The sequence below is a fragment of the Gorilla gorilla genome, chromosome 13, assembly GCF_029281585.2.
Source record: "Gorilla gorilla gorilla isolate KB3781 chromosome 13, NHGRI_mGorGor1-v2.1_pri, whole genome shotgun sequence".
Classification (NCBI taxonomy): Eukaryota; Metazoa; Chordata; class Mammalia; order Primates; family Hominidae; genus Gorilla; species Gorilla gorilla.
The window spans coordinates 63,933,440-63,958,068 of NC_073237.2; the positions used below are offsets into that span (position 1 = coordinate 63,933,440).

Genomic DNA, 24,629 nt, shown 5'->3' on the forward strand with positions numbered 1-24,629 from the left:
CAATACACCTAATGGTAAAAACTAATATTTGTGTTTGTTGCAGTATAGCAAGCTGGTATGATTTTAAGAGTTGACACACCTATGTTTTAAACCTGGATCTACAACAGCTGGGTAAGCAAGTTTTTTTTTTTTTTTTTTTTTGAGACAGGTCATTCTGTCACCCAGGCTGGAGCTGCAATGGCGTGATCTCGGTTCACTGCAGCCTCCGTCTCCTGGGATCAAGCAATTCTCCTACCTCAGCCTCCTGAGTTGCTGGGATTACAGCGGTGCACCACCACGCCTGGCTAATTTTTACAATTTTAGTAGAGACAGGGTTTCACCATGTTGGCCAGGCTGGTCTCAAACTCCTGACCTTAGGTGATCCACCCACCCTGGCCTTCCAAAGTGCTGGGATTACAGGCGTGAGCCACTGCGCCCGGCTTGGGTAAGCAAGTTAATAAACCTCTCTTAACTTCAGTTTCTCCCTGAGTAAAAATGGAGATGCAAATATTTAACTCACAGGCTTAAAAACAATGTAATGAGATAATGATTGTATTATTTTTTAAAACTGTATCTTAGATTCAGGGAGTACATGTGCAGGCTTGTTACAAGGATATATTGTGTAATGATGAGCTTTGAGCTTCTAGTGTACACATCACCCAAATAGTGAACACCGTACTCAATAGGTAATTTTTCAACCCTCACTCCCCTCTTTCCCCACTTTTGTAGTCTAAAATGTCTACTATTTCCATCTTTTTCCATCTTTATGTCCATCAGTACTCAGAGATAATGATTAACGAGACAAGCACATAGTAAGTCCTTACTAAATATTTTTAAAAGAATTCATTATAAAAGACATGAAAGGCTGGGCATGGTGCTCACTCCTGTAATCCTAGCACTTTGGGAGGCCAAGGCGGGTGGATCACCTGAGGTCAAGAGTTTGAGACCAGCCTGGCCAACACGTGGTAAAACCTCGTCTCCACTAAAAATAAAAAATTGGCTGGGCATGGTGGCAGGCACCTGTAATCCCAGTTACTTGGGAGGCTGAGGCAGGAGAATTGCTTGAATCCAGGAGGTGGAGGTTGCAGTGAGGCGAGGTCACACCACTGCATTCTAGCCTGGGCAATAGAGCAAAAACTCCGTCTCAAAAAAAAAAAAAAAAAAAAAAAAAAAAAGACATGAAAGCATTGTCCAGTAGATAATTTCATTGGTCATCTACAGTCTCTTGGAATATAGACAGCAGACATTAAGATTCCTGTTTTTCAAAGTGTTATCTGAGGCACACAAAAAAACTAAAAGTCAGTAGCAGACAGACAAAGTCAGCAGCATAACCAGGAGGCCTGGGATGAGATGTCCCTGCTGCTGTCTTTTGCAGACTGGGCTGCCTTTCTAAGTGGAGGTCAAGGGCACTCAGCTCCTGACTACCTCCATGGGCTTACAATTTGCCTTGGCACCTCCCTGGCTGAGAAACCTGGGGTACGGGATATTTAGTGATTAACCCTGGCAGCATGAGTAGAAGCACACAGAGGAAAGACTTCAACTTTATTTTGTGTTTTCCACTTCTCAGTTTCTCTCCTCATTTAAAAACAAAACCAAACCCTGTCTTAACTATAGGAAAAGTTTTCTCCGTGTTGACTTCTTTTGGACAAAACATTCCCTATCCCAGGAACACCTTGTTTTGTATTGTCATGAGTTCAAACAGATGCAAAGAATGAAGATAAGGGCAAAACCTACATACTCCAACCACTGGATCATGTGGCACTCAGTAAATACTACTTAAGGCTAAACCAGACATTTAAAAGAGGAAACACAAGAACCTTTCAAAGCGCAGACCTTGTCGCTGACCTGGGCTATGCATTTCAAACTTAAAAGCAAGGTCATTTTTATTTTTTTAAATTGTAGGATCAAGTCATGTGTTGTTTTCCCAGAGCCACGCTAATAAGCTGTGCATTTTTAGAGCTATGGAAAGAACTCAAAAGCAATGAGTGAAAATGTAAGCCACCAGTCTCCTTGCCCTCTCCTGAGTATACAAACCCACTTGACTGCTGTCCAGTTTGAAGTTAACTTCCAGCAAACCTGGTTGCTGTCTGCCCTCCCAACCCCCAGCACTGCTGAACATTTACACCCGACAGTGTGAATGCTATGAAGAACACTTCTGCTTCCATCTGCCCGCTTTCTTCCCAAATGTTGGAAAGAAAAGTACAAAAATAAGATTGCCAAGCAGAGGACTAAAAAGGACATATATTTCTTACGTCCCAATTTAAAACAATATTAAATTTCTCTAGCTGTTCGATTCTAACACGTGTGGGAAGTGAATCCTATGTGAAAGAAGTGCCCAGCAGCAGTCATGCTCTAGCCTAAGAATGGGAGGGCTGGTCGGGAGTGCTGTGCCTGGAAACTTGTGCTCCTGTTAATAGAACATAGCTGTCCTTCTCTCTTTCCCTTTTAACTTTCATCTCCACATGGAGAAGGTGATCACTCAAAATATGCAGCCAGACCTGTTTCCAGTACTGTCTGAAATTCCATAAACAAAGAGAAACTGCAGCTTGGGTGTCAGGCAGGCTGATCTGGCCCTTCCGGGATGTGTGTCTGAGCCGGCGAGTCTAAGCTGGACTCCTGTAGACCTGTGGGGTCGCTGAGGTGGAGTAAAGTGGCCAAGCAGTGCACAGCCTTCCCGGCCGGCCACCCTCGCCCAGGCCCCCCTGGAATTCGGCCAGCGGTGACCGCCCCACGCCACTCGCAGCTCACCTACCAGGTGGCGCCCGCTGCGCTCCCTGCCAGCCCGCGCTGCACCGCACACCAGCTCGCTCCCAGCTCACCCGGACCCAGCCTCAGACGTCCTCGATCCTCACCCCATAAGGAAAAGTTTCAACATTCTTGTAAACTTGGCCGGCCACGCACAAATGCCATAGGCTGAGTTTTCACCAATGAAGTCTCCCTCCGGCTGCAGTGACACCACCCCCACCACACTCAGCTGTTCCGCATTCCCTGTTTTCTTAATGAAAACAACAGGAAACCGGTATCTTCTGAAAATGTGTGTTCTTCACTCCCGTTTTGCCAGTTGATTTTTAAATAAAGCTAGCACTTTAAGCATCTCTACAGAGAGGCTCTGTTTTTCCTATACTAGTCACTTCTTCATGAAAGAGTCTGTGTCCTCCTGCTCAGCCCTCGGTCACCTGAGGAGGTGCAGAGGCACAATCAGCCCCACTGTTCTCTGTGGGTTCTCAGGATCCCGGCAGCACTCACTGGTTTCAGAGCACTGCCTGACTCTTCTCAGCCCTGGGCTTATGACACGTGGCAAGTAGTTATCCTTTATCATTAATTTCAACTGAGCCTTTGCCACTGATGAAAGCTTCTTCTTAAACAATGAAAGAAAAACAAACCTTTTCCAGATACAAAAGTAGTACATGCTTGTAAAACATTAAAAAAAAAAAAAGCCACATACAGATAATTTAAAGAACGTAAAAAAAAGGGCACTCAGATCTTACCATCAAGTGGCAAGCGTTAATATTTTGGTGTAACTCCTACTTTTTCTATGTATTTCTTAACATAGCTACTTTTCCCACTTAAGGATTTTCAGTAGGAAAGATGAACTGACTCAACATCAGTATTTAAAACACAACAAAACTTATCACAGTTTTTCCCAAAACCTAACTGGTCCATCTTTAGTTATTTCTTTAGTTCACCTTGTAGAAATCACAAAAAGCATGTATCACGTTGTATTACCCCCAAATGAACTTTGGACTTCTGGGAATCAGAAGAGGTTAGAATTTAACTAAGTTAGGCTTGCTTATTTCCTAATACTGCTCAAACCAGGCTACCCAAAGGACTTGTAATTCAAGTTTCATTCTCCAGCAAGTAAAAAAGTAAGATGTGTTTTCAAGGTGTCATTTTCACAAACAATTGTCCATGGTAAAAATTATTCTACAATAAAACTACCCGGTGTCATTATTTTTTTAATACCCTGTTTTCTAGTGTATGTTTACATACATCAACATAAATTAGGCACTTATGAGTCCCTGATTTACTTCCCAACTTTAACAAGACCAAAACACTTTTTTGGCTTTTGTACCAGACTACAAGCACCCAGAGAGCAAAAAATTTAATTAAAAAAAATTTTTTTTGGAGAGCACGCTGGCTCACACCTGTAATCCCAGCACTTTGGGAGACCGAGGAGGGTGGATCACTTGAAGGTCAGGAGCTCGAGACCAACCTGGCCAACATGGTGAAACCCCATCTCTACTAAAAATATAAAAAATTACCCAAGCATAATGGCGGGCACCTGTAATCCCAGCTACTTGGGAGGCTGAGGCAGGAGAATCGCTTGAACCTGGGAGGTGAAGGTTGCAGTAAGCCAAGATCACACACATTGCACTCCAGCCTGGGCAACAAGAGCAAAACTTCATCTCCGCCCCCACCCCCCGACAAAAAAAATACATTTTTTTTTTCATTGCTTCCTCTCCCAACCACACACCAATTATCAACATGCTGGGAAGAAAGGAGATGTTTGACAATGTTTACTGAAGGAATAAATAACTGAATATATAGTATAACATAATAAACTTGCTAGAGTGCAGTGGCGCCATCTTGGCTCACTGCAACCTCCACTTCCCTGGTTCAAGGGATTCTCCTGCCTCAGCCTCGCGAGGAGCTGGGATTCCAGGCGTGTGCCACCACGCCCAGCTAATTTTTGTATTTTTAGTAGAGATGGGGTTTCACTATGTTGGCCAGGCTGGTCTCAAACTCCTGACCTCAGGTAATCTGCCTGCCTCGGCCTCCCAAAGTGCTGGGATTACAGCTGTTGAGCCACCGTGCCTGGCCAACAGTATAAAATAATAAACTTTGAAAAACATCTTGATGCTCTGAAGACAGAAGTTGTTAGTTAAATATTAGTGTTAAGGACATTTCTTCCATGATACTGTATCAGTTGTTATCTTTAGGTTGTGGAATTATAGATGATTTTTATTCTTTATATTTTATAATTTTTACAACACGTGGGTATTGCTCTTTTTTCTTTTTTTTTTTTTTTGAGACAGGGTCCGACTCTGTTGCCCAGGCTGGAGTGCGGTGGTGCGATCGTGGCTCACTATAGTCTCTATCTCCTGGACTCAAGTGATCCTCCCGCCTCAGCTTCCTGAGTAGCTGGGAACTATAGGTATGTAGCACCACACCTGGCTAATTTTAATTTTTTAAAATTATTTTTAATAGAGATGAGGTCTTGCTATTTTGCTCAGGCTGGTCTTGAACTCCTGGCCTCAAGCAATCCTCCCACCTCATCCTCTCAACATGCTGGGATTATAGGTATAAGCCACTATACCTGGCCTGGGCATTTGTCTTAAAATATATTACAAGAAGTCACTGTTTGGAAGGCAAATGGAATTGACTGCAATAAAATGAGAAAGTTCACTTGGGAGGTGAATGAATGGGGGTGGCCATGGCAAAGACAGCTTGATGTTCTTTAGTATGCATTATCCCCTCCTTCCACACTAATAGGGGCAAATAAAAGTCTGTAAGCAAAAGTGTCATGTAGTATACCCCAGGAACCGCCATTAAAAAACACAGAAATAATCCTTTCACCTATGTTCTTCTTTGTGCCTTCCTCCATCCTGCTGCCTGGAATGCAGATGTGATGACTAGAACACTAGAGTAACTTTGAAACATGAGTTCATATCTAGGGGTGGAGGAATGATGTACTAGAAGGAACTTGGGCCTCAAAGGACTTTGTGGATCAGAGCTACTATAACATTTCTGAAAAGCCTACCTCTATACTTTTAAGTGAAAAAGATATAAAGGTCTATTTTGTTTTAGCTATCGTTTGTTTTGGGTCTTGTTTACTTGGAGTTACACTGAATTCTAACAGGTACTACAGTTCTTCCCCCTTTCCCTCTCAAAAATTAAGACTAGATCTTAAAAAGGAGAAAGATGCTAAATTATTAACTGGAAAAGCGTTACAATAACACTTAAATTATTAATTCAGGATCAAGAGGAAGTATAAAAACAACAGTTTTGGCCGGGCACAGTGGCTCACGCCTGTAATCCCAGCACTTTGGGAGGCCGAGGTGGGCAGATTGCCTGAGGTCAGGAGTTCAAGACCAGTCTGTCCAACATGGTGAAACCAGGTCTCTACTAAAAATGCAAAAAATTTAGCTGGGCATGGTGGTGTGCACCTGTAATCCCAGCTATTCAGGAGGCTGAGGCAGGGGAATTGCTTGAACCAGAGAGGTGGAGGTTGCAGTGTGTCAAGATCACGCCACTGCATTCCAGCCTGGGTGACAAAGCAAGACTCCGTCTCAAAAAAAAAAAAAAGCAGTTAAAAAAAAAAAAAATCTACCTGGGTTATAAAGAGACTCTTAACTAAGCCTTTTTGGACTAACAGAACTATGCCTGCTTTTGCACAGTCAAAATTCCACTGGCTATATCTGCAACTGAAATCCTGAGTAATAGCTTCCAACTAAATATTCTGGAATTGGAGGGCTGTCCCTGGTGTTTACAAGAATTTTTTGAATGTCTGGAAATCCAGTGGTGGAGACTGCTCCTGGCACTACTTCTACCTTCATTATATAAACATTTATTGAAAGCTTAATTGGCTACAGAAAATGGTCCTATTCAGTGGAAGGAGTAAGAGGAAAAATTTATAAGAAATAAAATGAGATATAGTCTAGCTGAGAGATGACTACCAAACACCCTTAACATAACACTAATTGAGATCAGTGACAAATGCATATATCAACAATGCAGGCCATGAGTAGAGGCGCATGCCTTTAATCCCAGCACTTTGGGAAGCCAGGGTGGGCAGTTCACTTGAGATCAGGAGTTCGAGACCAGCCTGGCCAACATGGTGAAACCCTGTCTCTACTAAAAATACAAAAATTAGCTGGGTGTGGTGGCACATGCCTGTAAACCCAGCTACTTGGGAGGCTGAGGCAGGAGAATCGCTTGAACCTGGGAGGCAGAGGCTGCAGTGAACCGAGATTGCACCACCGCATTCCAGCCTGGGCAACAGAGAGAGACTCCGTCTGAAAAAACCCCAAAAAACAACAACCCCGCCCCCACTCCAAAAAACCAAAACACAATGCAGTATGAAAGTACGTAAACTAGTGATCAAAACAGAACCGAGTTAACCAGATATGAGTTCTGAAGACAAGGTAAATGACAAGAGTAAAAAGGTGAAGAGCCAGGGCAGAACCTGTTGGTGCTGCTGAAGGAATGCCAAGGTTAGACAAGGGGAAGAAGATGAGTACAGGAGAGGCCACCAATCTCACATCCTGGAGCAGGGCAAGTTTTTCCACTGAAACTAGGGGCTAAAAGGCATCAACAAAGATCGTCTTGACAATTGTGTGTGCGTGAGACTGACGTAGGGAAAGAGGCTAAATTCAATAGGACCAGTTAAAATGTTATAATACCCAGTGGGAAGTGCAGACCGAATAAAACATTTATTCACACATTCGACTTACATTTATAATTGATATTGATAATAAAGGCACATGAATTAATATCTACTTTCTGTCTCTGTCTCTCTTTCTCTATCTCTCTAGTTTTCTGTGGATCTTCACTTACTATTTACCATGCACTGTTCTAGGAGCTGGGGACACTGAACAAAATGGACAAAGTCTCTGCTCTCACAAGGCTCACAGTCTAGTGGGGATGGGGTGCATAGAAAAGTAATTAAAGGCAGAAGTGAAGCAAACAGCTACATGACAGCTGGCATCGCCACAATTTATACCAGTGTCTCAAGGTAAGTGGATGGCCTGCTAACTAACACTGGGGTCCATGTTGTCTTAGGTTGGCATCATCTCTGAGCCAACTCACTCCTAGACACCAAGGGTCACAGAGTCCATTTCCTCCCTGTCGCTCCCAACTAAGTTTTGCACAGTCTGCAATTTGGGGTAACCAAACACCAATGCAATGGCATTAATTAGAGAAAACTCTTCAAGTTCAGACCAAATTCCTATGTGTTCAGAGAAAAGGTGAAATCAACAAACTGATGGCAAGTCTGCTCCTTATTTATATATTTATCTCCTATAAAACTTAGTGCTCTGTGAGAGGGGCCCAATTTACTGCCTCCAGAACAGTGCAAAATTTGCTTGCAATTCTTCTGCATTAACAAAGTGAAATGGAGTTATGGATATTTCAAAAATCATTTCATCTAGATTCACAAAGTACTATATGATTTTAACTTTTAATGAAACTAAACTTGCTGTCCAAATAATACATGGTTTTGAAAGACATAAAAATTAACGTACTCACCAGGAAGAAGATTAGATCACAGGAAACTAGTCGGGGAGTACTAACCTGCTTGCAGTGATTCTCAACTGGAGGTAATTTTTCTTTTAAACCAACCAAACGAGGCGTGGAGGTGATTTTGCCCCCGCGAAGGGACATTTGGCAATGCCTGAAGATATTTATCGTTGTCACTGCTTGGGGTGCTACCCGAATCTAGTGTGTAGAGGCCAGAGCTGCTGCACACATTTTGCCATGCACAAGACAGGCCCTCCTTCCCCCAACAAAGAATTATCTAGCTCATAATGTCAGTAGCGCTGAGGCTGAGAAAGCCTGTGCTGGAGACAGCGAGAAGAATAAAAATTCACAGATTGCAACTGAAATTTTGGCCATATAATCTGTATTCTTCCATTGGGCACGGAGGCTTATGCCTGTAATCCCAGCACTTTGGGAGGCCAAGGTGGGTGGATCACCTGAGGTGGGGAGTTCGAGACCAGGCTGACCAACATGGAGAAACCCCACCTCTACTAAAAATACAAAATTAGCCCAGCATGGTGGTGCATGCCTGTAATCCCAGGTACTTGCGAGGCTGAGGCAGGAAAATTGCTTGAACCTGTGAGGCAGAGGTTGTGGTGAGCCAAGATCATGACATTGCACTCCAGCCTGGGCAAGAGTGAAACTCCATTTCAAAAAAAAATCTGTAGTCTTCAAGTCTTTCATTTCCTACTGGGGCCAATAACACTATGCTCAAGTGCTCAAGTGATAAAAAATGCCACTTTTGAGTAAAGAAAAGCATTCAATACTTTCCACATACTCTACCACAATGAGCCATTCTTTAATATGAGCAAAAAGCACTGGGGTGAAATAATGTGTCCTGTGGACTTTAAAACGGAGGAGACTCTGATATTATTACTTTATCTATTAATTAGGACACACTGACTTCTTTGTTCTGATTTCACTGCTGCACGCTCTAGGCCCAGTTACTGACTGACGGTGCTGTGAAAAATAATTACACCCCTGTGCCACAACTTTCACACACTATTTATGTGTTTTTCTTCGCCAGATACCACACCTGACTGTTGAAACTGAAGAACTTTGCTAATTCCCATTAATGTTATTGTCCCCTCTCACATGAAGCATGAAGATTTTGCTTGAAGAGCTGAGTCAGTCCTAGAGAAGTACATAATTATCACAGATTTCCACATTTAAAAGCCCCAGAGTGTAAGCATCCTGCTGTTCAAAGCAGTCAAAAAGATCCCACGTCAGCAGGAACGCAAACCAGTAGGATGAACTCAGGAAGAGAGGCAAGTTCTCATGAAGCTAATTACTCAGAGTATGAGAGTAATTAAGTTAGCACATCAACTTTTCCAGGAGTGGAAAGTGTTCTAAGAAGACAGCGAAGTACAACAGCGTCCTTCTGAACGGGTTTAGCAGGTGGCATCTCCTGATGACACTGTTAGCATTAAGCTCTTTGAGACCCAGCAGCTTCGCTACCTGTATCAAGTTTGTGTGAGGAACACCATTTGTTAGAGAACACACAATAAAAAGGGTAGCAATATGAGTGTTCCTCCTTCTGGTTTAAAGGAAATGTGTAACAGATGAGATTTTCTTTTGCTCTTGCATTTACCAAAGAGTTGTTTTTAAGCCTGCTCTTTTCCCTCCCAGATAAAACCCATTCATTCAGTCATTCAAATGATGGGCACCTGCCAAGTGCTAGGCTTTTTCTAAGAAGCCTGAAATCCTTCTCCTCACAGAGTTTATACTGCCTACTGCAATTCACCAATACCTCTTCAGGTTGTAGGTAGGTAGGTAGGTAAGTATGTATTCACTCATTCTTTTAGAGACAGGGTCTTGCTCTGTCACTCAGGCTGGAGTGTAGCGGCACGGTCACAGCTCACTGCAGCCTTGAACTCCCCAGCTCAAGTGATCCTCCTGCCTCAGCCTCTCTAGTAGCTAGGACTACAGATGTGTGTGACCAAACCCGGCTAATTTTTAAATTTTTTATAGAGATGGGGTCCCACTATGTTGCCCAGGCTAGTATAGCTGTTTTAAAAAGCTACCTAAACACTTCATGCAAATAAAATTGTAACATTAAAGAAAGCAAAAGTATATGCCAGAAGTTCCTAAGAAATATCAGGTCAGTTGACACATATGTAGCATAACTGCAATTTTACAGGCTTGGTTTGTTTATATGATTAAGTTAGAATGTGGTGTTGCTTCCTGTACTCCTAACTCTTCCTAACTCCTTTTGGCTTCTCCCCACAAATCTTTGGATTTCCTCTCACAGATAATCTTATCTGGACTTTTTTAACAGACATTAACCTGCACACTACTCCTACATCTTCCACTGTCTCCCATCACTACCCCTCTCCATACCAGCTCCATCTTCTACATCTACCTGTTCCCACACTCTGTAAAGAGAATGCTGATGTAAGGAAGATGCAGTTGTTACACTGAAAGATGGATGTATTCTTTCATTCAGCAAATATTTATTAAGTGCCTGCAATAGGCCAAACACTGCTAGGTGCTAAGCAAAACAGACACAGAGCCTGTCTGGGTAGAACTTATGAAGTATAGGAGGAGACAGACAAGTGATCACATAAATAACAACTGTATTAAGTGTTGTGAAAGTAAAATACAGGTGTTATGTTGGAACAGAGCAGGGACCCTGCCCAGGCTACGGATAGGGAGGGTTCTTCAAGGGAGCGGTAGCTAAGGAGTCCACCGGGCAGTGTGCTGGGGATGTGTGGAAAGATGGGAGAAATTCTAGGCAGAGGAAAGAGCATATGCAAAACCTGCCACTTTTAAGAACTGGGAGGGGGACTTTGCAAAGACTGCAGTGAGGCAGAAAGGGGACAGACAGAGCCCTAATTCCACAGGACCCTGGGAACCAAGTTTTTGCATCATAGATGCATTGGTAAGCTACTGAAGGGTTTTAAACAAGGGAGTGAAATGATCAGATTTGCATTTTAATAAGATTGCTCTGGCTAGATGCTGGAGATTAAAATTCTCCTCAGCATCCTCCATTAGGGTTTCCATGGATTATTCAAGTCCCCATGAATTTCTGTCTAGGTATAACAAATTCCTTTGCACCATATGAATTTTATCTACCCAATTAGATAGTAAGTGGTAATAGTAAGATAAGTTCTGGTGGTATTCAACAACTAGAACTTTGACACTGTCTGCATTTGGGCTAGCCAGCCTGTAGCCTTAACTCTGTCTGCCCCTAATACTTAGGAGGAAACTGAGAAGGCCTGACAAATTCCAGCTACTCTGGGCTGAGCTGGAGACCAGGATCAGGTCTCTGGGCTTGTCCTCTAGGGCTCTGTTACCTCATTCTGCTATTAAAAGAGAAAATTTTTTCTTTAAACCAATGGATGACTCACCGCAGAGAAAAGTGATGGGATTCCTTTTCTGAAGGTCATTAAAGTATGAGAAATCTAACCTGGGAAGGACGGATATGGCATGAGTGAGGGCAGGAAGAAACAGGAGACAACATTTTAGGGAATCCAGGTTCTGATTTAGCATGTTGAGATGCAGAACACAGACTTGCTCTGTGTTTGAAACTCTAGGATGGGAAGAGCAAGGACTGAAAATGCCTGTGAGGCTAAGACAACACCGACCCTGGCAGCCAGCAAGTGTCTCTGGAGGCAGGAGAGACAGGCGGGCAGCACGCCGTTTCCAGCTTTGTGTACCTCTCCACCCACATCTGACCAGGGCCTGAATTGGCCAACAGGGAAAGCTAAAGGTAGAAGATAGGCCTGGGGAACTTAAACAATATACTCTGAAAACGCAAAACTTCCACCCACCAGATGGTCTCCGACAAGCTGAATTTCAGGTTGGCTTGCCTCTAGGGTCCCGAGTGTTACTGTTGGCCTGCCTACCACAGATCTTGTTGCAGGTGACCCATACTGTCTGAGATAAATACATATCTAGAACTCAGGTAACACCCTCCGCCTACCAGTTATTAGTCTCAATCGTCAGCACACATCAGATTGGCTATTTAATGCCAGTGTCAAGGGTCTATTTGATTCAAACTCTTTTGAACCCCCACTAGCCAAATCTAGGATAATTTGAGCATTAAAATAATATAATTAATGATAGTAACAAGTTACAATCCAGAGAATAGGTATCTACTTGTGAGTCCATCATGCTATAATAAATACGTAGGAATACCAACTAATATATACAAGGAATTATGTAAACAGAAAATCACCATGGACCAATTATTAGAACAGTGGCGGATTCAGGTAGGAATCACTAGCTAAGGCTAGTGGGTAGAGATTTCCTACTAAAGACTAAGATACTGATGTGGTCTCAGAATATCTCACCAGAAAATATTCCTGGAAACGTCTACAACTTCTCAGTTACTATCCTTGCAAAGTGATGTGCCAGGAGCTCCATTTTAAAGAATAAAGCCTAAAAGCTCTTTTCTGTGGCTGAAATGTCAATCATAAAAAAAAATGATGACTCTATGATGAGAAAGCTGACAAATAACCACCTCGACCAGGTGATCAAAGTTGACATCATGTATCTGCATGGGGAAGAGCAGAGCATCACTTTTGCACTGTCCTGCCAAGAAGGCACGGCCTGGACCCTGCCTGAAACACATTCTACAGAATGTCAGGCCTCTCTTTTTAAAACCATCATGGCCATGAAAAAAAGGTAAAAACGAGAACTTTTCAGACGGAAGGAGGCCAAAAAGACATGACAACTGCATTTCTACACACAGACACACACACACACACACACACACACAGATGGAACAAATATGGTAAAATGTTAACCACTGGGAAATCTGAGTCTGGGTGAGGAAGACATGAGAGCTCTTTTTATGTACGGTTAAAATTATTTAAAAATAAATTTTACTTCTGTCTTTCCTTTCTTCATCTGTGCATCAGTGTCCTTAGGGTGCACGAGTGCAGTCAGCCTGCCACTAGGGAGCACAGCCCAGACTCTGCTGTTACTCATACTGCAAATATGCAGCCTGTTTTCAGGGGCAGATGGCTTTGCTTTCCTGTATTACATATTATTTGAGAAATTTTACATTTGTTTCAGGTATTCCTGGAAACGTCTACAACTTCTCAGTCACTATCCTTGCAAAGTGATGTGCCAGGAGCTCCACTTTAAAGAATAAAGCCTAAAAGCTCTTTTCTGTGGCACGAAATGTCAACAATTTAGCCCCAATCCAGCACCTCCCAGGTTCCTCCCCACCCCAAACCTCAACATACTGAGAAATTTTCAAGCTTATCTATCTTTGCTCATTCTATCCCCTCTACCCAGCACACCCTTCCCCACACTCTCCCATCTGTCAAAATCAGCTGCATTGTCCTAAAGGGCCCAACCCAGATACCTCATTTTTGTAAACCCCTACTTACCCTCAACTACTCTGTCCTGGGAAGAACTGGTCCCCTTCTTCCCTCTTTTTTCCTAAGTCACTTTGCCTATATATGCGGAACTGTGTTACAGTTAGCAAGCACATGCCTGTGTTTCTCTACCAGACTCTAAGTGTCTAGGGGAGGCAGAAGTCAAGCAGTTTTTTTTTTTTTTTTTGAGACGGAGTCTCGCTCTGTTGCCCAGGCTGGAGTGCAGTGGCGTGATCTCGGCTCACTGCAAGCTCCGCCTCCAGGTTCACGCCATTCTCCTGCCTCAGCCTCCCGAGTAGCTGGGACTACAGGCGCCCACCACCACGCCCGGCTAATGTGTTGTATTTTTAGTAGAGACAGCGTTTCACCATGTTAGCCAGGATGGTCTCGATCTCCTGGCCTCATGAGCCGGGCTTCCCAAAGTGCTGGGATTACAGGCGCGAGCCACCGTGCCTGGCCCTCAAGCAGTATTTATGTTTGTATTCCTCAGTACTTGGCGCTTGGTACATGGCCCTGTTAGTATCTGTTGAAGTGTAAAGCCCCACATCTAGGCATCTACTGATGAATAAGTATAACAGAGGAAGAGATGTAGTGATTTGAAGCAGGCACTCTGGGGCCAGACTGCCTGGGTTTGAATCCTGGCTCTGCTGCTTTGCAGCTGTCGGCAAATTAGACTATATTCCAATTGTTTGAGAAAATAATAGTACCTGCATCAGTGTGTTGTCACTTAGAACAATGTGTGGGTTCTATTGTCACTACTAGTGGTACTGGATCACTCTCTGTTGTCTGGAGAAGAACACAACCCTGGCCCCCCAGAGAGGATCCAGAACCATTCCTCCTCTATACCCTGCCCCCACCCCCATGAACTCAGGGTTTAAGGTATTTGTGATACATTGTTCAAGACCAAGTAAGTCTGCTAAAATCTTGAGTTCTACATTGGTTTCTTCTTCTTAAGAGTGTATGAAGGAGATGCCAGCAGGGAGCTGTAGGGGATGTGTGTGTACGCACGCACTGCTTGGGCAGAGTGGTATGTACTAGTTAGATAAGGGGGAGTCCCAGTACAGCACAGGAAGGAAATAAAAGCAAAAGCAGACAAACACCCCCCAACTTTTAAAGTATATTATGGCCGGGTTAAAATATCTCCATCTCACAACATGAGGACAAAGGTGAGTGCCGATTATTCTGCACACTCATTCTGCAGCTCTCCCAAAGTCCTCAGGGCACAGGGCTCTCTAACACACTGTGCAAAGACGGTGCTTTAAACCGCCCAGAGCACCTCCATGGTAGTCGTCCTGAATGGCCTGCCTAGGCTGGGGGAAGGCATACTTTTGTTTTCATAAAACAGGAACAGGAACTATGATCACTTCCTAGTTCATGGATGAGCAATGGGCAAGAGAGCCCTGGAATCATACAATGCAGTGATGTGATTCATACCCTTAAAATGAGGGGGGGTCAGTGGAACTCTGATTTCCAAAGTTGCTTCCAGGCTATGAGTAACTGTTGACTATACTTGATACAAAATTTCTTAACATGGCATGAAGAAAAATGAATCACAGCAGGTGTCAGACCAGATGAGCTCAGGCAGACAGAGCCTGCAGTCTTCCCCTCTGCACGTCCCACTCAGCAGCACCTTTCCAGCTGCATCCTAACTGGAATGACCTAACAATCCCCAGCGCAGTGTCCCTCCTGGGTATTGCCAATTCTACTCTGGGCATGAGTTAAGAGGCCAGAAGCCAGGCTGCACGTAAGAGTGAGGGGAAGACAGCGGAAAGGGTTACTATTCTCAGTAGTGGAACGGCCTGTCTTAATAAAGGGCACATTGTGCTAGGGAGGCATGTGATGGTAACAGGGGCCTTGTGGTTTATACAGTGGCCCTCTTCTCCAGTGTTCAGTGCCAACTACAAGATGCAGCAACTCTTTACCCCAAATCTGTCTCAGAACAGCCAAAATGCCATGGGCTCCCAAGTGCAACCCCAACTATGCTGCTCTCTAATGTCCACTGTCTCATTTTAAAAGTTATTGCTGAAATACAGCCCAAATCAATCATGCATGCACAGAAGAGAATGAGCTTGGACTGTTATTTTCCAAACTTTCTTCAAAAGTAACATGCTGTTCTAAGCGTAAAAAGGAAATGTGCCAGTTCAGAGAGTAATTCTGTGAAAAGCAGAAAAGGAGCACTGGCTAACTTAGGGATAAAACAGGCTTTTCTAACAAAACATTACAGTTTTTTGGCCAGGGGGAGGTGGGGTGGTAATGGAAAACTAGTATTTGTATGAATCCCCGTCCTTATTTTGTTTTATAGTGTTTATACAAGAAGCCAGCTTTAATGAATATTGAGCAACTCCCTATTGGAAAAACAGAGCTGAAAACAAATACCCAAAGATGGATTTAGCAACAAAAAAGGAAATTATTGAATTGAACTAAACCTTAAACTCAAAAACTCAAATCTTAGCATATATATATGTACAACCATTCACTCCTGCAACAATGACATCTTTATGTTAAAGCCATAGGTAAAGCTGAAATTTTCACTGGACTAAAAATCAAGAACTGGGTTATTCTTTCTAGCTTGAAGTAAAAGCAAATCTTTTTCACAACACACAGAGCTCGAGTTTATATTTCACCAACCCCCACCCAAACATCATGCTCTCCTCCTCTCTTTCTTTTGTGGGCATTCTTACTTACCCACCCAGAAACAAAATAACTGTGATTTTCAGCGAGCAGGAAGCCAGGTCTCAGGCAAACTTCCCTCAGCATTAAAGGGACTCCACACATTAGCAGGCAAAGAGCCCAGGAGCTGTTGCAGAGAATTTATTTATACCCATTTGGAATTTCCTGACGAACTAACAGCCTGCTGGCCACGGGGTTTAATTCCAGGACTCTTGGCGTCAGTGAGACAGCAAAAATTACCAACAAACAAAACTGCTAGCAAGATCTTAAAAAAGAGGCAAAGCCCTCTCTCATCTTCCTTCTGATTTTTCAAACTATCCTCATACTCTTCAGGCATATGAAATGCTGACCTAGAAATGCAGCTGGAAGCCTGTTAATTCTAGGAAGAAATCAGAAAGGCAGCAAATGTTTCCTCATTGTTTGTGCTGACTTACTCCCTCTTTCCCCAACCCTCCACTGCAGAGAAAGGCTCTCTGTTACAATTTGAGCTATAGCACAGCAGCTGGCTTGTGAAGGAAATGATTGAGTTTTATGCTGAACCGAGGCTGGAGTGGAGGCAAGTGGTTCCTTTTTGGTTTCTTCTTATTTAATGCAACATATAATTAGAAGGCTAAAAACAATCACCATTTGTAAACCATAGGCCCAAGCCTCCTTCCCTTGCTCTGTACCCTCATACTCTTAAACATTTTATTCATAACATCTTTGAGCAACCTTTGTTTTTGTTTCAAAAAGTTAGTAAGAATGGTATGTTCCCCTAATGATTTAAATTCATTACCTCAAAAAAAAAAAAAGTTCTTTTTTGAGATAGTGTATCACTCTGTCACTTAGGCTGGAGTACAGCGGTGCAATCACAGCTCACTGTAGCCTCAACCTCCTGGGCTCATGTGATCCTCTCACCTCAGCCTCCAGAGTAGCACATGACACCATGCCCAGCTAATTTCTGTATTTTTTTTGTAGCGATGGGGTCTCACTATGTTGCCCAGGTTGGGCTCGAATGCCTGAGCTCAAGAAGTCCTCCAGCTTTGGCTTCCCGAAGTGCTGGGATTACAGGCATGAACCACCACACATGGCCCAGAATTTTTTTTTTTTCAAAAGCAGAAGAAAACATTTCTGTCAAAAGTAAATGATAACATAAACCTCAAGAGAATTTTTAGTGTTATGGGTATGTTCTAAAACTGGATTGTGGATATACAACTCTCCACATATACTAAAACTTATCAAACCATACACTAAAAATGGGTGAATTCTATGGTATGTAAAACAGCTCAATAAAGTTTAAAGTAAAAAAAAAAAAAAAAAAGGAAGAAAAAATCTAACCCAAATCTCTTACTAATGGAGGTCTTGTTGTGTAAAGTAATATGAAATTATTTGGATGTGCTATTTCAAAATACCTGGCACTTGAAGCTTTGTTTTTAGTTTGTTATTTTTTAATCTCTTGGTTTATTTGGTATAAACCAAGCCCAAATAAGTGCCATGGTCTTATAGAGTTTAATCTTTGTGTCTTCACACAGGAAAATATGTGTCTCAAAGATAATCACCTTTAAGGTCTCCCATCAGTAACTGTGGTCACCAGTAGGAGACGAGACAGAAGGAAAGTAAATGGAATAAGGCAGGGCATGTGCAGGCACCAAGATGAGCCAAACTAGGCAGGTCCAGTGAATTCTTATAAAACTGTGCCTCTCTCTACACAGCTGTCCCGTTTTGAATTTTACAAAGCAGGCTATTTAGAGTCATCCCTCATCTTTGTTGATCTCTGTTTTATTGTTTAGAACTGGCTTTGCCTGCCTGCCCTGTGATAAAATTCAGTAAATCTTGTTCAACTAGTGCCACGTTTACCCAATGTACTTAGACAAAGGTGAAGAAGGCATTTAAAAGAACACTTTTTGGGGGGCATGGTGTCTCATGCGTGTAATCCCAATTCTTTGGCAAGCTGAGGAAGGAGGATTACTTGAGCCCAGGAGTTTGAGACCAGCCTGGATGACACAGTGACACTCTGTCTCTACCAAAAAAAAAAAAAAAAAAAAAAAAATTAGCTAGGTGTGCTGGCTTGCCCCTGTAGTCTCAGTTTCTCGGGAGCTGAGACTGGGAGGATTACTTGAGCCTGGGAGGTTGAGGCTGCAGTGAGCTATGATCATGCTACTGTACTCCAGCCTGGGTGACAGAGTGAGACTCTGGCCTCAAAAAAAAAAAAAAAAAAAAAAAAAAAATTCTGGTATTACTTAGTTACATTATTATATTCCAAACTAAGATTTAATATCGGCTGGGTGCAGTGGCTCATGCCCACAATCCTAGCACTTTGGGAGGCCAAGGCAGGAGGATCACTTGAGCTCGAGTTTGAGACCAGCCTAAGCAAAATAGTGAGACCTTGTCTCTATTTAAAAAAAAAAAAAAAATTATATATATATATATATACACACACACACACATATATAAAATTTTAAAACTATCAAAAGACTTGTTCTTAAAAGTTAAACGAATAAAGTACTGAATGTAGTGTTTCTTGATCCTGCAAAAAAAAAAAAAATCTGCTACATTCATAAATATTGTGTTCTGGTAAGAGTTTAGATTATATAAAGCAGTCAAAGTCAATCATTTTGCTAAAGTAGCTTGTATCTGACCCTATGGGTGTTTGCCTCTGTGCTTCTGTGAAGGTGAGGTCCAGCAGAAAAAGCCATTGTATGCAAATAAATGCCTAGTCCTTTATCAGACAATGACAAGGGTTGGGAAGGGAAACAATTAAAAATATGAACCCCTTCTGCCTGGAAACCAACAGTCACAAAGGTTCCCACTGAAGAGAGAAACACACACCTATCTGCCTTTACTCTTTCAATATATGTACAAAGAAAGAAGCCAAGTAAGATGTGGGAAGATGAAGATATACTCAAGGCTTGGCTTCTGACAGGCGGAGAGTAGCCAGAAAAGGTGACGCCCAGTGAGAAAAGGAACCTGCTGGAGACAAAAGCCTTCTGTGGTACCAGGCTGGCTGAGAGTATACCAGCACAGTCTTTATCCCTGGGATGGTGGCTTTGGAACTTTGAGACTTCAACCTGAACCTTCAGTTCTTAAACTTAACAGGATTACTGCAGCAAGACTTTTCCCCCAGAGAGTCTGCTCCCTTAGTCTAGAGATAAGAACAAAGTTAAATTAAGTAGTGAGTGGTGGCCTGAATTACACTGTGGACAGGTCAAGATGCCTATTTCCTGACATCCACTGAATTTACTTTCCTCCCTCAATGTTCCCTGCCCCCATCTTTCCCCACCACCCACTGTGCACAATTCTTCTGGACTCCACTGCTGCAGGTGCCTTATACATACACGAACTCATTTAATCCTCACAACAACCCTACAGCAAGGTATGATTACTTTGGCCTTTTACAGATGAAGCTTATGTCATGCATAAGCATGCTGCTATTCTACTGCTACTGCTTACTCTACTGCTGAATGCATACTATTTTGGTACTGAAAAGCCATAAACTAGGGACATTCTCTCTTGTAGCCCTTTTTTTTTTGTTTTTTTCTTTTTTTTGAGACAGAGTCTCGCTCTGTCACCCAGGCTGGAGTACAATGGCGGGATCTCGGCTCACTGCAACCTCTGCCTCCCGGGTTCAACCAATTCTCCTGCCTCAGTCTCCTAAATAGCTGGGATTACAGGGGCCTGCCACCACACCCAGCTAGTTTTTTTTTTTTTGTATTTTTAGAAGAGATGGGGTTTCACCATGTTGGCCAGCCTGGTCTCAAACTCCTGACCTCAGGTGATCCACCCACCTCGGCCTCCCAAAGTGCTGGGATTACAGGCGTGAGCCACCGTGCCCAGCCTCTTGTAGCTCTTATAAACAACAATAACAACAGCAACAACAAAACCCAAGGACAACAATCAAAACAATCTCACATTCCTCCCACCCTTTCTGGCTCAGGTAAGCTTACCTTGCAAAAACTCTACCTATGAGTATTTGCCTTAGAAAGAGATAGAGTGAAAGGAGGATGCTCTGCTACCCCACGCTGAGGGCCTGGGTTATTTCTGTTATATTGGACTTCCCCAAACCCCTAAAGAGTTCAAATACCGTATTGTGCTACTTTAACCCACCCCTCCCCTTAGGTGCTTGGGATGGGTGTGAGACCTACACTGTCTGAGCTGCAGTGAGGGAGAAAGTGGGTATGGCCCTTTCCACAGCACCAAGGCTCTTCTCCACCCATCTCTTTCATAGTCTTAGGGTGTGACAGGATTTAGGGGATTAAAAGGAAAGTCCAGCAAAGGCGCCTGCTTTTCCATTCCTCCTCCTGTGAGGTGTGCACCGTGTTGGGTCTTGGAAGAGGACTCCTCCTTTACATGCCTGGATTAGCAGGATCCGCTCAGAAGACTTAATATGAGGGGAGATTTTCCAAGGAGAGGCCATGCTGCCTTCCACATGAGGAGGGTGTGCCCCGGCAGAGGGGTCTGATTCTTGTCAGGAGAGTGACTTTAGGAAGACGATGCTATCTGATGGTCCTACCTTAAAAGACAAGAAAAATAAAAAGTCTTCTGTCTTCTTATCCTTTATTCAACAAATGCATTTCCCCAAACACATGTGAAGGCTTAAAACTAGTGTCGCATGGGCTTTCTACACCTTAGGCTTTCTTTACAGTCTGGATTGCCCCATGGTTATTACCTTTGTCACATCTAAAGAAGAGATGGTCTCATAATATATTTTCATCCAAGATTTGAAATCAGCATTAAGAAAAGCCAATACCAAATGAATTGGGGGACACAGAACTAAATAAGAACATTAAGACCTTAACTTAGATTACTACAAAGACTCTACGAAGGCTGTAAATAAGGGATAATAAGGACTATTTATCTCCTCACACCTAAAAGAGGTGAGGTCTGTAGAGACCTTCCCAAGAAAACAGTGGGAAAAAAGGAAAGCAGGCCAGCCAGCCATACCCCCAGGGGCTACCAGCTCAGGTTCTTACCTACAGTTGCAACCAGCCCACCAAGCTGCACCAGAGAATAAGCCTGAGACAAAAGGAACCAACTGGAGTCCCACCTCCTCCCTATCTGGTTGTGTTGCTAACATGCCACAAAAAGCAATGAAAGGCCATGGCAGCTAGAAAGAACTTTCCAAATGGCCCCTGACAATAATCTTCCCCTTAAGACAGCCACAACGTACCTGGTCACCTCTCTCTGGAACCCTAGGTACTTAACAGACAATACTATCTTTCTTTCTCACTCTTTTTTTTTTTTTGAGACAGAGTCTCGCTCTGTCGCTCAGACTGAAGTGCAGATCTCGGCTCACTGCGACCTCCACCTCTCGGGTTCAAGCTATTCTCCTGCCTCAGCCTCCCAAGTAGTTGGGATTACAGGTGCCCGCTGCGACACCCAGCTAATTTTTGTATTTTTAGTAGAGACGGGGTTTCACCCTGTTGGCCAGGCAGATCTCAAACTCCTGACTTCAACTGATCTGCCTGCCTTGGCCTCCCAAAGTGCTGGGATTACAAGCATGAGCCACCACACCCAGCAACAACACCATCTTAAGCCTGCCTTAGAGCAAGTGAGGGAGAGAAAGCAGATAACTACAACTTTCACAAGAGGAGGCAGAACGCAAGAGTGTGTGTGTGACACAGTAAAAGCCATCTGTTCACCCAGGAAACACACCCAGGTGAAATGTCACACATGAATTCACAGAGCGACCAACTGGGAACTTAGGGGAAAAGGCTGGAAGAAAACTGCAAAGAATATAGCACATCAGATTGGCAACTGGCAGGGCTCAGGCCCACAAATTCTTAGGCAGGTGCTGGGCCTGATTTTTGACCTGTATTATATGCCCAGCATCATGCCAGCACAAAGTAGGTGCTCTGCAAATATTTGCTGGTTGAACATTGAATCTGTTGACTCTACAAGGACTACTAAGCAAGGCATTGTTGGGCATATGAAGAAGATGACATGATTCTTGCCTCTTAAAACACTCAAGTTTATAAGATTAGTGAGGCACACAACCGTAACTCTTAATTAAAAGCAACTGATGGCAATTATTTAATAGAAATAATAATAGAATAATAACAGAATGAAAGGAATAAAGAAGAGGAAGAGAGGAACTCCCATTGGGAGTATCTGAGAATGCCTGTTGGGAGAGGTAAGAGAGGTAGCAAGACTTGAAGGATAAGAAGGGCTTATATTAATAGATACGGGAAAGATATCCAGGTCAAGAAAGCAAAGACACTAACTGGGGAACAGGGCAGGGTGGGGCTGGGAAACAGCACTGGGAGGGAGCAGATGCCCCTATCTTACACAACTCTTTGGATACAGCTGGTCTCTGAGTACCTGTAGTCACGGACCTCCGGTAAGGCCTACTGTGATTTTTACAGACACAAGAACTGAAGAAACGGAAATAGACCATGATTTCAGACAAAATAAGGTCCAAAACAGAAGTTCAGAGTTAAGATAAGGGAATAATAGTTAGAGATTAAAGTTTGTGAAAGTGAAAATGTTTGGGGAGACAGAAAAATAACAGAAAATACAAAGCTCAATGATCCTTAATCTTGCCAGCCATCCTTACATACACAAAACCACAAAGCAGGGAGAAAAAGGCAAAGAAGGACCAATGCTCGCAGCCTCGGGGCTGGTCCATTACACAAAGAAGGAAAATGGCAAAGATGTATTCTGCCAAATACATCTGTATGGTCATTTAAAAGTGAGCCACTGAATGAATGAACTCACTGAATTGAAGTATTTCTATGGAGTTTCATAACATTCCTTCCAGTAGTCCCCAAACAACGGCCCAATTGAAATGCAGCAGTATTTAAAAAAAAAAAAAAGAAAAGAAAGAAATTCAGCAGTATCTGCAAAGTCTCATCTCAAAGCATCCAGGGACAACATGCCAAAGGATAAGAGCCCAGAGGAAAAGCCCCCAGCCCTAAGCCCCCTTTACCTTTCTAGAAGATGTTTAGTCTCAGGATTCTTCATTTACAATCAGCGTCCTGAGGTGTTGTGAATTCCAGCTGCTGTTTTCTAGCACCCAAGTAATATCCTAGCATGTTCCTCAGAGAACACTCAGCTCCAGCACATGTGTGATGCTTGGGCCCACTCAGATCCCTTACCGGATAGGCTCATAGGTAACAATCATTGCACTTATGATGTGATGCTGCCATTTCCCCTCACACTGCCAAACAGTTGTCCCTGGGGCAGACTTGGAAGCTGTATAAAGTGTGGTGCTAATGGAAAAATCTGGTGGCAAAGGGCATCACAGTGTTTTGCAATTAATTTTTTTTTCCTGTAAGCTGCATTGTTGAAATGGTTTGACATGCAAACCATCCCTCCCTCCCCGACCAGTGTACAGACTTCCAGGTCTCCACCCTAGTGTGTTCTAAAAATCAGTGTATCATCAGGCTGATTCACCACTTGAAGAGGTGGGGCACCGGTTGGGGTACATGCTGCATAAGCTCAGCAGGTACTTCTGCCTCCTCTGCCAGGTCACAAGAAGACAAACCAGTCTTTGTCCTCACAGCTGAGGGGGAACATGCCAAACGGGTTGCCCCAAAAAACATATTCATGGTGCGTCCCTGAGTTGAATAAAGCATCCCAGTCAATCCACCTAAAAATGCTGAGGGAAAAATAAATAAATCGGCTGCACCGTGTTGGGTAGATAGACTTACATGACGGGGATACTGAGAACAGAGGAAGAGAGAACTTTTTTCTGGTTTTAGTTAGAAAAAAGTAAGAGTTGATGCACATGAGTACGGTTTTTAAGATATTAAGCACTGGGCATATAAGTTACTGGAAATACCCCATCTCTCTCTTTGATGTTTTCAGTTTGGAATATTCTTCCCCCTTTCTTCCTGGAGAGTCTTAAATGTACCTGCTGTACAGAAACACTTCAAACGCCTTGGCCTAATGGACAGTGGATGCAAATGGAAAAGGCACTCAGTAAACTGGGCAGGGATGGGAAAATTGGGCAGGACAAGCTGAATCAATGTTTTCACAAAATTATTTGCAAAGCTGATGGATGGGATTTATCAACTAAACCAAATATTGTGAGACTAAATTCAGAAAGCCACACAGCTATCTTTTGTTTCTGCCTAACAGAGATCATGTCCAAAGTATAAAAGATCCCTGAGAGAAAACTTTTCCAATGGAATAAAATCATGAAAAAGGAACTAAAATAAACTCAGTACTAGTAACTATTAGTAGCAAACTGTTTCCATAAATGGTTACTCTAGTACTACCTCCTTTAAGTAAAGGTTTGTATGGTGAAATTCCAATTCCACAACCTCTGATCCAGTTGGGAGGGAAATCAGGGATCAGGCAAATCTGGCCATAAACAAGGTAAGAGTACAAAGATTTAACTTTCAGGATAAGAACAAATCCTACAAATCCAACAATTTGTCCCTTAGCACAGCTCTCCCTTATGTCTATAGTTCT

General features: G+C 43.0%; 1 protein-coding gene across 26 annotated transcripts in view; it reads right to left on the bottom strand.

The window, feature by feature from the left end:
• Positions 1-24,629, bottom strand: part of KANK1 (KN motif and ankyrin repeat domains 1) — a 242,537-nt gene that overhangs the window by 35,372 nt on the left and 182,536 nt on the right. The window contains exon 1 of one of the 26 annotated variants that reach the window (XM_063696439.1): positions 16,255-16,376. The exons of 18 other annotated variants lie outside the window; for them this stretch is intronic. The gene's annotated coding sequence lies outside the window, so the exon portion shown is untranslated. Of the gene's footprint in view, positions 1-2,727; positions 2,941-16,250; positions 16,377-24,629 lie in introns of those variants that run through there. 7 more of the 26 variants (XM_063696437.1, XM_063696441.1, XM_031014274.3 and 4 more) reach the window with 7 other exon arrangements.